This window comes from Callospermophilus lateralis, chromosome 7 (assembly GCF_048772815.1).
Source record: "Callospermophilus lateralis isolate mCalLat2 chromosome 7, mCalLat2.hap1, whole genome shotgun sequence".
NCBI lineage: Eukaryota > Metazoa > Chordata > Mammalia > Rodentia > Sciuridae > Callospermophilus > Callospermophilus lateralis.
Genome location: NC_135311.1, coordinates 136,886,909 through 136,899,401, shown reverse-complemented (window position 1 = coordinate 136,899,401; position 12,493 = coordinate 136,886,909). Strand labels below are relative to the sequence as shown.

Here is a 12,493-nt window from a genome sequence, read left to right as displayed (position 1 = left end):
GAAAAGCTCACGGCAGGTCCCCCCTCCTGACGAAGTGACTTATTAAAGTTTAAACAGTAATTAACAGAACAATAAAAATAAAGGGATGTTTGGGGAGTCATAGCGCACACAGGGTTTTTGGCAGTGCCAGCAGTTTTTCAGTGCCCTGCGCTGGCAGCAAAATGTGACTGTGAAGCCAGGGGGGACGGAGGACGGGCCATGGTTGGGGCAGTGAGACTTGAGACCCAAAAGGCAAGAAACAGGCCAGACTGGAAGGAAGCGATGAGGGGTCTGGGGTGGCAGGTAGGCCCAGTGTGGGCAGGGGAGAAGTCTACAGAGCAGGGAATCCACCAGACTTGGTAGGGAGGCTTCACGAGACTGAAGAGTGACTGCCAAGCCCGGCCTGGTCACAGGCACTTCCGGGAGCCCAGGGCCTCAGTCACATCATGCCAACTCTGGGCACGGACCTGGCTGAAGGAGGAGTCAGGTCCCCAGCTATATCAGATGTTCTCTCTGTTCACATTGTCATTAGAAGACCCTGAAGTTGACTCTTGAGGCTGGACACCTGCCACTCTGGGTTCCTCCTCCAGTGGGGCAGGTGCCTCCCCTACCCTAGCCCCTGTGGCCAGGGCACACTGAGAACTCTCCTGGAGCCACTGGTCCTCGTTAAGTATGAATGAGGACTCAGGAAGGCCTGCCTTCCCCTGCCCTGAGAGAGGGAGACCAGCCAACCCTCAGGCCCACCTAAAGGGAGAAAGAACCCCTAGCCAGGCCAGATGGACCGATCCCCCCCCCCCCCCGCTACCCGCCAGGGGAAGTCCCCAGTCCTCAAGCTTTTCAGGGAGCTGGGCCTGGGGGTTGGCAGGACCTGGGGGTTGGCAGAGCCAGGCAGGTTGTCCTTGGCCTTGCCTTTTCTCCCCCAACGTTCCGCTCCAGAGGCCCAGAACCCTGGCTCCGGGGGAAGGCAGAGACATGTCGGCCAGGGACAGGTCCTGGGAAAGGGAGGCCAGTATGTTTTTTCCTCAAAGGCTTAGGAGCTAAGGAACAAGGGACAACAGGGAGGTCACCACGTGTTATCTCAGGGGTAGAAACCATCTCATGCCAGCCAGAGGACAGAAAGGCACTGCTGAGCTAGCCTTTGATCCCCAGGCCCCCAAGTTACCCTCTTACTTCTCCCCTCTCCCAGCCTCCTAGGGCTCCCATGTGCCCTCCCAGGGCTGTCCTCTGACTCACACCCGAGGGTCGGTGGCCAGTTTTGTCTGTCACTGCCATCCCTGTTGCTCCTCTCCAAGAAGCCACTGCAGAATCAAAGTTTCTCTCCTCACCATGGGGGCTGATTCCAAGAAGTGGATTTCAGTGGAGCATTTCCAACTCATGCTCTTCCCTCTGGGGCAAAGGGTGGTCTTGGGGTCACTAGGAGAACATGAGGAGGCCCCTCCTCTCCTTGGGCTTCCTCCTCTCCCCCATGCCAAAGCCTGCTTTGGGGTCCCTTCTGCAGGAGTCTCCCTCTACCTCAGCACCTACCAGAGCAAGCCAGAAATAAGCTCCTTGCCCTGGTGCAGGCCCCCAGCTGGCCCCTCTATGTCCCAGCAGCACAGGTAAAGCAGCTGTGAGCCACACATGGAGGTGAGAGGCTGGGCTGAAACCACTCCCTCTAATCTCCTGTCTCCTGGGATCTGGGTCCTGGGTAGTTAATGGGAACAAAAGGCAGTGTCTCTGGCTGAGTCCCTATGGTCCTCATGCTGCTGCCTCTGGCCTAGGCACCTGTGGGCACAGGGAGCAGGGCAGTACAGCAGGGCCCCACAGACCTCAGTGCCCCCTGGCCTTGGGGTACATGCAACTATCCCCTGAGGGTAGCTTTTCCTCCCTCTTTTTTGGGTAGAGTTCTCTGGGGCTGCATCCCCTAACCCCAACAGTGAGTGACTCATGGTTAGGGAGAGAGGAGGTTGCGGATGAAAGAGCCCAAGGAGCAGGCAGGTGTTGCTTCCTCTGCCTCCAGCTGCTGTGCTGAGGGTGAGGCTGGAAGGACAGACAGGAGCTCACACTCCCTCACTGCTGCCGGAGGAGGCAGCCTGAGTCACCCTGTCCCACAGTGGGCTGGGGACCGGGGGGTTCCCTCAAGGGCAAAAGTGGAGGACAAGGCAGAGGGTGTTTGGGTGGTACCGAGGAGGGCAGGTGGGGATGGAGGCCTCTAGTGGGTATGCTCTCCGGTGGGCAAATGGGAAGCTGGCTGCTTACCATCATTAATCCCCAGCCTTCTCCCCTGTCCCAGGGGTGTGTGCAAGCCCCAAAGGCAGCCTGCACTCAGGTCCCATGAACTGACTGTATAAGGAAACAGATACCAGGGCAGAGGCTGTCCTAGACCTAAACTTCAGAACTTGAAGGGTGATGGACAGGTCTGGTGAAGGCAGGGGTCACTCACTGGTCAGCATTAGACAGATTCAGGGACCCAATTCTCACTGGGAGCCCTCTCACGCCCAGCAGATCAGACTGCTACACATTTCCATTAAAGCCGGAATTTTTCATAGCCTCAGAGACTGCTCCAGGGCCCTTGGACCCCAGACATCTCAAGGGTTCCCTGCTGGGGAGGGCTGCATACTGGCCCACCTGGGCAGGGACTCCAAGAGCTCTGAACCAGAACTTCTGGGGTGCAGGGACTGGAAGTCAGATACCCCAAGGAAAGCGGTTCTGTGGCCTGGCTTATCCACTGGAAATGGGTAGGACCTTGTGGCACTGGGAAGTGGCCGCCTTCTTGCAGGAACTGAGACCCCAGATTTCATGAGTGTGCTACAAAGAGGAAACAGGGCAAGCATTACCCTAGAAGTCGGGGAAGGGCCTGGAACAGAGAGGCCCAGGCAGTAAGCACAGCCCCGGGTGTCGGGGGGTGGTGCAGCATGTGGCAGAGGACCTGGGGATGACAGGTCACCCCGCCCTCCCTCCAGCCCATCTCCTCAATCCCCTTGCCGAGGCCAATGATGAGGACATGAGGGGACTAATTTAGGAGTATTTTTAAAACTGTGGCCCTGGTGGAGGGGTTTAGCAGTTGTCAGCCATCTGGAATAAGGAATTACAATCACCTCCCTAATCCTATATTCCCTAAACCCTAAAGCTGGTTACAGTGTGAGGAAGAGGCAGCAGGTGGGTGGGGGTGGGAGTCTGTTCCAGAAAGGGGCAAAGCCCAGGGAGGTGCCGACAGGCTGGGCAGCACCTTCCTGCCCCTTTGGAGGGAGCCCGGGCTGGCCATGGGCTGTGGCTCCAGCATGCTCAGAGCCCACTTGGCTCCCCCACCCGCTCACGCACGCTCACTCCCCAGGCCGCGCCGGCTCGCGCAGGGGCCGTCAGGTAAATTAGATCTGAAAGCTGACAATTTCTGACCATATTTCCTTGATTATTTCAAACAAATGCACAGCAGCCGCTGTAAGGAGATTAAAGTGACATAAACGTCCCGAGTGGGAGGGGGGAGGGCAGAGGATTCAGGTCACCCCCATCCGTCCCCCGCCTGACAGACGCTATATCGCTATCCAATCCAATAAAAAATCCCCCCCTTTTGCTTTAATTAATTTTACAGCTAGCTTGCTTAATTACTTTCAATCAAAATCCTCCTGCCATCGCAAAATTAGAGATGGTTGAGCTCCATTAGCCTAAATTCTTCATTTCCATATAGAAAAGAGGCTGTCTGCAGAGCCAGCCTGGGCCCCTGGCAGGACAGACGCCCGTCTGCCCACCCGCTGCCAGCCAGCCCACTCCTGGCTTCCATGCTGGCTCTCTGGCCTATGCATTCTCCCTCATTCTCCTCCACCACTGCATCTTGGGCTGAGAAGAGTTGGGGTCCAGGTGGGGTCTACTCCCTCTGTCCCCTAACTTTTTCCTAAGATTCATGCAGGGACTACAGAGTTGGGCTGAACTAAGGGGTCAGATGGGGTGTGGAGCTCTTGTCTGGGGCCAGTTGCTTGTGGCAAAAGGAATAGTGATCCTGGGGTCTCCCTTCCCTGCTAAGGGACCCCTGCCTCCTGGAGAGAGCCTCAAGCCCTGGCTGCCCAAACCCAAGATAGGTCTCTTGGGCCCTCTTCCCCACCCCTACTCAGGAAGCAGGGCTCCAGCAGGATAGGTACTTCTAGCCTGATGAGGACATGAAGTACCTGTGGGTATAAACCCTGGAACCACCATCACCCATGTTTCTGGCTGGAGCCACTGTCTGAGCAACTCTCATGTCAGCTGTCTCTATGGAGTGATGAAGCAGTGCAGCAGTCCCTACAGACTCCGGTATCCTTTTGGGGGCCCCACATGCCCCACTGTAGCCTGGCTCCCAGTCTGTAACAGCTGCTCCTCCACCCAGCCCAGACTGGGTAGGTGGTGGGTCTGGGCTCTGTCCATATCCTGTGCCCGAACTGGCTCCCTTCTGCTCCCCTGTACCCGCCTCAACCTCACAGCCAACCCCAACTCTAGAAGCTCCACTTCAGGTTTTCCACACTACAGCCCTGAGTGTCACCACAGGGTCCAGCCCAACCTGGGCTCCAGCTGATTAAGGATCTGCAACAGGATGTAGGGATTACAGTAAAACCTGGCTCTGGATCTACAGGGGCAGCAGGCCAAGTCCTGGCTCTGGGACTCCCTTCTCCTCCCTTTACACCCACCCCCAGCCCAGCTGCCAAGTGAGGGAGGAAGGCTGAGTCTCTCAGCCCTACAGGAGGTCCAGCTAGTCTTTGGGAAATGGGTGACAAGGGATGGCATTGAAGGACTCAGGCCAAAAGGGTAGAAAGGTAGGGGCTGGAATTGGGATGGGGAGGAGGAATCATGGCTGAAATCTAGGCTGGACCCTTTATGCTACTTCTGGGTCCAGCAGCCAAACTGGTCCTCCTCGGGGAGCCAGTGTGGAGGTAGGTATGCTGGGCCTGAACCCCTGGGCCAAGGCTAAGCAAGATGGGGGAGAGGTTCTAAAGGCTCACTGAGACCCCTCCAGCTGCTCCGTGGCTGAATGGTGCTGGGTGTGAGGCCAGTTCAGAATGGATGATGAACTGAATGTGGGCCTCTGGCCTTTCTTCCTGGCCACTAGAGGCCCATGGGTCAGGTTGCAGGCCCACAGTCCTCATGGTCCTGCTTTCATAGGTTAACTCAATCCTTCTCCTGGCTTGGTGGAGGTTCTCCACTACATCCTGAGTACCTAGTAGCACTGCCTCCTCTGGCCCTGGGTCTCAAGGAGCCCAGAGTCTAAAAAGAACCATACTCAGCACCAGTGTCTCTCATACCACTGCGAGCAGAGAGGGAAGTGAGGTGAGGGCAGCAGTGAGGGGTGAGGAGGGCAGGTCTCCTGGCTCCTGCTCCTCCCCCATGCCCTCCACACAGGCCTATACCCTGTGAGTCATCAGCAAGGGGACTAGGAGGTACAACAGGCGGCAGCCCCTGTCATGGGCACTTTCCTTCCATGAAGGCAGGGCTGAGCCTCATTCCCATTTTACCCACCCACATGTCTGGTGGAAGGTGGATGGAATAGCAAATTCGGAGTCAGTTATACAGAGATCAAAGGGCACACCCACTGTGGGATGGCACAGCCCAGACTGACTCCATGCCAGGTGGCACCTGAGGGGCAGCAGAAACCCCCAGACCTCAGCACACTGCCACTCAGCTCTGGGCAGACTGGCTACCCGCCTACCATGCATCCTTCAGGGGTCCCAGCTGTAATGTCACTTCCACTGAGAAGCCCTCTGGATCACCCCTCCGTCTTCTTGCTGTAGGTCTGCGGTGACCCGCCTCATCACCCCTCTACGTTGCTACGCTGCTGGAGCTGTGGGACGGACCACTGCTCAGCACAGCATCTGGCCCAGTAAATATTTACTAAATGAATACAGAAAACTAAGTGCTTCTCAAGTTCACCAGGGTGGGGCCTGACTTCACCAAAACCCTCAGACCTCTAGGATCCTTTTCTATCTGCCAGGATGGAGGCACCTAGGTGCAACTGAGCTGAAACCACCCCCATAGGTTTCTTGCCCTCTTGAGTCCCAGGCTCACCTCCAAACGCCCTTCACAGGGCTCTTCCCAGAGAACAAAAGAGGCCCCAGTTGTTCTGACATTGCTCTGTGAGAGGGACAACTGTTGCTGCCAGTCCCTTTCCGAATAAACCCAGCAACTGTTTGCTATGAAGTGCAATTCTTTACCCCCACCTCCTTCCTTGTCCCAAAAAGGAGAAAAGGGGATTGAAAAAAAGATGGGGGAAAATCCCACACCAAGCCCCATAGTCTCCCTACACCCGCTCTTAAGTCTGTCTGGAAACCTTATGAGCACAAAGAGGGCACAAGGATATCCACCTGCTGTCCCAGACAACTGGGACAGCCGCAGCTAAGGGAGAGGCTGAGATCAGGACCCAAAAAAAGGAGGTGAGAGAATGAAGGATGAGAGGAGGGGAGGCGAGGGGGAGACAGAAGGGGCCACAGGACGGATGGAAGAAAAGGAGGGGGCAGAGGGCAGTGTCCACCAGGCCCTGCAGGTGCAAAGGGGTCTGAGGATGAGGGAAGAAAATGGGGGGTAGGGAGGCAGAAAGGGCCCTGGAGGCCAGGTGGACAGAGTGGCAGGGTGCTACTGGAGCAGTAGGCACAGTGAAGGAGCTGAAGGAGGGAGAGGCTGACTGGGGAAGAGGGAACGAGGTCTATTAAAAATCTCTCAGTGCATAACACAAAATGTCAGGGTTTATAGCTTCATTCTTGGCTTTGCCGGGACTGAGAACCCTGAACAGAAATGTCACCGCTTGTCATGTTTAATCACCTGCTGTTTGTTAACACCTTCCCTGCAAGGAGCCTGTCTCAATCTGCCCCTGGGCCCCTGAGGGACCCGGAAACAGAAAACATCCCTAGTTCCTTCTCTGGGCTCTTGGACCTGCTAGGGCTCCTGAGAGGGGAGAGGCCTCTGCTCCACAAGGTCTCCTGAGGAGCCCCAAAGGGACCCTTCCTATCAGGCAGGCCAAGGAGGGGCCCACATGGTATTGTGGATGGTGACCTGGCTGGCCTGCGATGGGTGCTTGGCCTGGGAGCTCCCAGGCCACTGCCCATCTCCTGCCCATAGCACCCACTTCCTGAGCCTGAGGGTAAGAGAAGATAAAGAAGGGACCGCTCAGATCCCCACAGCCTGGAATTCACCAATCTGTCTGCTTGAACAGCAACTGCCACACAACATCCACTGTTCAAAGCCGCCCTCCTCCCCCTTATGATCCATGATCCATCCGGATCAAGCCATCTGTGGCTCTGGCGTGGCTCCCTCCCTGAGCACACTTCCCTGGGTTGTTTAGACTAGGAATTCTCAGCCCTACTGCTCCATAACTCCTTCCTCTAGGTGTGGAGTGGAGGGAGACAGGCCACTCAGGCAGCACCTGTCTCTACAAGAGCATGGGCTACTCCCCACCTCAGAGATCATCGTGGTCCACTCTGGGGAGGAAGCTGGATCCTCTCTGAGATCCACCCGAACAGAGGCCAGGGGAAATTCAGGAAAGCCCTCAGGCTAAGGTCCCACTTAGGGGGAACTGTCTGCAAAAAAAGGATGTCCTAGGAGTCTTCCAAGGTAGCCCTGTAGTGGTGCCAGGGGAGGCCCGTGGGGGTCCGTGCTCCTGAGCTGAGCTCTAGTGGTCTTCCAGTGAACCAGGGGAAGTATCCCACCTTCCTTTCCTGCACAGTCTCTCTCCACTTTCACAGAAATATATCACACAAAATGCACTCAGGGACCATCTATGAAGACACTATGGGTTTAGATTGCTTCTGAAGAGCCCTGTATCTAGCCTGCTCACTTCCACCCCAGCCAAGAGCTGTCCATGTGTCCCCCCCACCCCCTACAGACAGGGACACCCCTTTTTCAGGAGATGAGCAGGATGGAGGATTCAGGAAAGTGAGCTCTGCTGCTGAAAGCTCCCAGCATACCTGCATCAACTACCACATCGTGGGGAAGGCCAGGGAGGTGTCCATGGATGGCAGGTGGACTGTCGTGGAGACCAGGGACATCCAGAATGTAGGCAGGTGGCACAGTAAATATCCAGGGTTGGAAGCCCTGTGTCCCCACTCAACATGCCATGTGGTGTGGTCCTCCGGGAAGCCCGTCTTTCCCCAGGGAGGGAAGCCCTACACTGTGCCTATCTCCTGGCATTTGGGAACAAATCCAGAAGTCTCCAGGCTTCCCACTTCTCACCTGTGTCTTCCTTTCCTCTGTCCATCCTCTCTCCCTCCTGGTGCCAGACATGAGCTCTACCACTGAATCCCATCCTTGCCCTCCCCAGTTGGGAACAGGACAATTCCTGTCTTTCTCTGAGAGTGAGGAGAAGTGGAGCATTAGGTGTGGCACAAGCTCAATCTCCCAGAAAAAAAGGTGCTGGGAGGCTGGCAGGAGGGCTGTGGGGTGCATTCCTCTTCAGAAGACCGGCTCTGACTGTGGTCTGTGCAAGGACCACAGCTGCAAGCCCTATTCTAGGCCCACTGGTCTCCAGGAGGCATGCACAAGCTCACACAGGGCACAAGTCCCTAGTGAACAACCTGTGGAGGGAGTGAGCCCTGGTTAGGGCACGGTGGTCTCAGGAGCCAGCTGTAAATCGCCCTTCCTGGACAGAATATATTTAGTTCTGGAGGTCCCTGGTCTTTCCAGGACCCTGAGGGAGGGACTATGTTAAGCATCCCACCTTCCACCCTCCAAACCAGATTGATCAACCTTCCCAGCTTGCCTGGGACAGAGGAGATTAACAGGATGTGGGTCCTTCTAATCCTGGGCAAAATGGTATGACTGGTCACCACACTGACACTACACAGTTCTGACAGGTGGAGACTGTCACCAGAGTCTGAGTAGGATCTGTTTCTAAGGTCCATCCTCAGGGGAACTGATGATGGGAACATTCCCATGTCCACAGAGGGTCCAATCTGAGCCTCTCCCATGGGAGGTTTTGTTTTTTATTGTTGTTGTTGTTATTATTATTATTATTTTGTACTGGGAATTGAACCCAAGGGCACTTTACCACTGAGTAATGTTCCCAGTCCTTTTTTAAATTTTGAAACAGGGTCTCACTGAATTACTCAGGCTGGCCTTGGACTTGTGATCCCTCCTGTCTCAGCCTCCTGAGTTGCTAGGATTACAGGTGTGCACCACCACCCACAGTTACCATGGGGATTTTAAAAGCTGGTTCCCATTAAGAGGGACCAGGAGCACACATGGAATGTGTCCTCCCACCTGAGCAGGCCATGGTTTAGCCCAAGAAGAACCCAGGAGCAGGGCCAGGTCTAGGGGTGAGAGTCTCAAGCTCCAAAGTCGGTAGGCCTGGAGACCCTGGATTTATCAGATGAGTGTGGCCTCCCAGCCAGGCACCCTGCTATAATCCCTTCATTAATTTACTATTAGATGGGAAATTACTCCTCACCCAGGAATATAAGTTTTCATCTTATTTTAAGTTGGACTCTTAAAGCAATTACCAAGGCATCTGGCGATGACTTCACCGTGTGGCCAGCCCTGCAGGGGAGAAGGGCGGCCCTGAAGCTGCACAGGCCCCACTGAGGCCCCTGAGGGAACCATGGAGGACTGGGAGCCCCAGACCCTTCCCTAGTACTGGGAAGGCAGTGGGCACTCAGTGACCTCTGAAATTTGCTGTTTGTGGAGAGAAGCTCCTTCCAGCACCACCTGCCCCTGAACCCGCTGGTGACAGTTGCCGAGAGCCTCAGCAGCTGGTGCCTCGGGAGCGTTTTCTATTTTTAATTGTTTGATCAGAATATTAACTCATCTAGGCCTGTTCCCAAGGCACAGTCCCAGCCAAAGGGTTTCCCCGTTTCCCATACCTTCTCTTTCTCCTCCTGAGTCAGAACCAACTTTGAAATTAATAAATGGAGATACAGGCCTCTGTACATTTGCAAGGGATCACAGCATGGAAGAAAGGAAGGAAGGAGGCCCCTTCCTCCACTTTCAGGCCCCAGAGCTGGTCTCAGCTCTCCATGCTCTTTTTTTTTTTTTTTTGGTATGGGGGGATGCTGAGGATTTAACTCAAGGGTGCTCTACTCCCCAGCCATTTTTATTTTTATTTTCTATTTAGAGAAAGGGTCTCATTGAGTTGCTTGGGGCCTTGATAAGTTGCTGAAGCTGGCATTGAACCTGCAATCCTCCTACCTCAGCCTCCAGAGGTGCTAAGATTACAGGCTTGTTCCTCTCTACTCTTTGAGCAATGCTCCTCTGCTCCTGGGCAGTACCCACAGGCACTGCCACTCCTACCCACCCCACTCTTCCTGGCACACCCCCTCGGTCAGCACTGGCTCTGCTTACTGGCCAGCCTTGAGGGCAGGGCAGAGGGCTGGACACCCAGGAAGCACAAGAAGGGGATACTGAGAGGAGGCACATGCCCTGTGCCCAGTGGGACTGACCATTGTAATATGCCGGCTTCCACCAACGAGAGGAAGGGACTCCCAAGAAGCACTGGCCAGCAATTCCTTTGTGGGCACCACCAAGGGCTCCTGACCCATCTGCAACAGGCAAATCATTGTGTGTCACTTATGTTTGGGATAGACCCCACCTGGCCATCCTTTCCCTGCACGCCCTTGGCCCTGCTACCATGCTCGTCAGCTCTCAAGGTCACCAGGCCGTCCACACAAGGAATATTTACTCCCCAGACTGGCCCTGTTAGCAGCACAACCACAAATATGCTTTCTGATAAAGTTGGCAGAAAAAAAAAATTCTAGAGATCCAAACAATGTCAGAAATCACCCCCACCTCCACCCAGTGAGGGTAAGGTGGGGCCTGGAAACAGGTCACACAACCAGCTGGGGACAGTCCTCAGGGAGATTTTGTCACTCTCCCTCTCTTTGCTCTTTCCTGTTTCACCTTCAAGTAGAGCCTGTTGCCCAGGGGACAAGGGCTGGGGACTTTCTAAGCTGAATACTGGGACTTGGGAGCAGTCTTCCTACAGCCTTGGGGACCAGGCTGGGCCTCACCTCAGCAGTGGTGCCCTGGGCCGTCTCACCTCGCTGCACCCCCTCCCCCGCCCCATCCTCCCTCTGTGCACATGGGCTTTAATGTTTTTATTACCTGTTTGACTCGCTGCCTTATTGCTTCTCCCCTTAATGGGGCCGTAACCGTGGAAACGAGGAATAAACGGCCACCAGAAAATGAGATGATTAAACAGGTCACCCTGGCCAAACAAACTCAGCCAAGGAACCTCTGGGGGGTGGGGAAGGTAGGCTTCCCTGCCCCCACCAAGAGCCAGAAGGCCCAGGCCAGGTGGAACCACACAGTGTGTCCTTGCAGGGCCTGGGGCAGATACAGGGGGCGCCCCCTGCTGGGCAGTGGAGCACCTCTTTAGTCCTCTTTGGCTGACCAGGACCCCCTGGCTTGCCGTAGCCTTGGGCTCTGGGGCTGCAGGGGCAGCAGAGAGAGAGGCACTGGTCAAAGGGAGGTGAGTATGGAGATCACAGAGAGGACATACTTCCCTGTAACACAAACTTCCAGCAGTCTCTCCCTGCTGTGGCTGGGATGCTCCTGCCTCCCCACTGCATTGGGGAACCCCACCTGGGGCTCTGCCTGGTTCCTTCAGTCTCCTGCTCTCATGCAGCATATTCTCTCCCAGGGGCCCCCTTAACTCAAGGACAAAGCCTAATAGAAAAGTGCACCTTGAGAAGGTTCCCTCTGGGAATCCCTGGACTTTGGAGCCACAGGATGTATCTGAATGTGCCCGATCTGTAGAACCCTGGCTTTGGAAACAAGAGTAGGAAGCAGTTTCAGTTGCCAAGCACCTATGGCACTGGTAAAGCCTATGAGGCCTGAAGATAAGGAAGAGACCCCAAAGGATAGGCCCGTTGGATATTCTAAGAGCAGATCCCACATTTAGCTCAGGAGCAACCCAAACCCGAGACTATGGGGTGGACGTGCAGCAGTCTGGGCTAAGCATAAGCCCATGGCCCCCTTTTGGGCCTTACTGCCTGTATTGGGTCTGTCAGCTGGGGTGGGGGCAGGTCCTGGCCTAGAGAGGACAGACAGACATGCTCCAGTGAGGGTTGCATGGTGGAGAAGGTAGAGATGGGGCCAGGGAGAAGGTAGAGAAGTGCAGACGCCACTGGCTACTGGATTCCTATACCCTGGTGTGGCAGTCTGACCTCCTGCCCCAGGCCCTCCCTGCTGCACACCACAGTCCTGGCCAAGAGCGGCTGTGGTGCCCATTCAACCCTACAACTCCTGTCTCTGCCCTTAGGCCCCCTTGGCCCTTCACATCATCCTTGATCCCAGCCCTATTTCTTCCTGTAAACCAAGCTCTAGAAAGCTCTTGAGGAGCTAAAACCCAGCTCCCAAGGGAATCAGCCAACATTTCCTGCCTTCCTCCTTCTGCCCCCACTCAGAAGCTGGGCAGGCACTCAGGGAAGAGGCACATCCATCAATCAATCGCACTAGCACTTACAGCGGGAAGGCATGAGACCCAGCCTGGTACCAAGCACTGGGAGGAGATGTCAACACAGTGGCTAATGGTCACATCTAATGGTCACTATTAGGGGCAGTAATCACAAAAGAAAACAAGGTCCTTGGC

General features: G+C 55.4%; 1 protein-coding gene across 7 annotated transcripts in view; it reads right to left on the bottom strand.

Annotated features, from left to right (window-relative positions):
* Casz1 (castor zinc finger 1) overlaps positions 1-12,493 on the bottom strand; it is a 143,003-nt gene that overhangs the window by 35,032 nt on the left and 95,478 nt on the right. The gene's annotated exons all lie outside the window — the stretch shown is intronic.